Consider the following 835-nt stretch of genomic DNA (forward strand, 5'->3'; position numbering starts at 1 on the left):
ATGTCTAATGTATTTCATTTATTAGGCCTTTTAACACTTTTTCTGGATTCTACAACGTATACCATGCAATTTTAATCCAAAATCCCTGTGTTGGTTCACTTTACTTTAAAGATAAAAAGTAGATTTTTAGGGATGCATTGTTTTAGAGATGACAAATTCTATTTTGGTATATATCACTTTTCAAAATGTCCCAGGTCATTTAAAATTTCTGCTCAATATTTGGAGAGTAATCAGACCAGCCAACTATCAAAGGCAGGATTACCTGGCCAAATCCAGACTGCTGTGAACTATGTGAAACACATTAAACGTCCTGAAAATGGTCATTTACAAACTTATCATTTAGTAAGCAAAAGTTTTGAGAGAAGCTAAAGCCCCATGGAATAGTACAATTATGTCATAAATATTGGCACCTTAATAAAAATACTCCTGAAAGAGTCCCATAACTTTTAACCATGATCAGCATTCATTACTCGGCGAAAGATCCCTTTTAGAACAATAAAAGGTGACTTTTGAACTGCTGACTAAAATCTCCTAGTCAACTATAGCCCAAGAGACAACTAATTGCCATTATCAGAGCAAAGGGCGATGTAGCAATCACTCCATTCAGCTCCAGGGGGTTAGAAGACATTTCTGCACAAGCAGAATTTGGGAGGGGTGAGATGATTCAGGAGGGGCAGGGAATGGGTGGGGGGAGTGACCTGGAGAAAATAGGAAGTCATCGCTTCAATAGGAAACTTTGTTGTTCCTGCTCTGTCAGGCTGTAGAGTGGATCGGAGGAGCCACAGATGACAAGGTTGGCACCTGGGAGCCTACGGAGCGACAGCTTGGCTGAGCC

This window comes from Sceloporus occidentalis, unplaced genomic scaffold, assembly GCF_023333645.1.
Source record: "Sceloporus occidentalis isolate IW3139 unplaced genomic scaffold, rSceOcc1.0.p SCAF_95, whole genome shotgun sequence".
NCBI classification, from domain to species: Eukaryota; Metazoa; Chordata; class Lepidosauria; order Squamata; family Phrynosomatidae; genus Sceloporus; species Sceloporus occidentalis.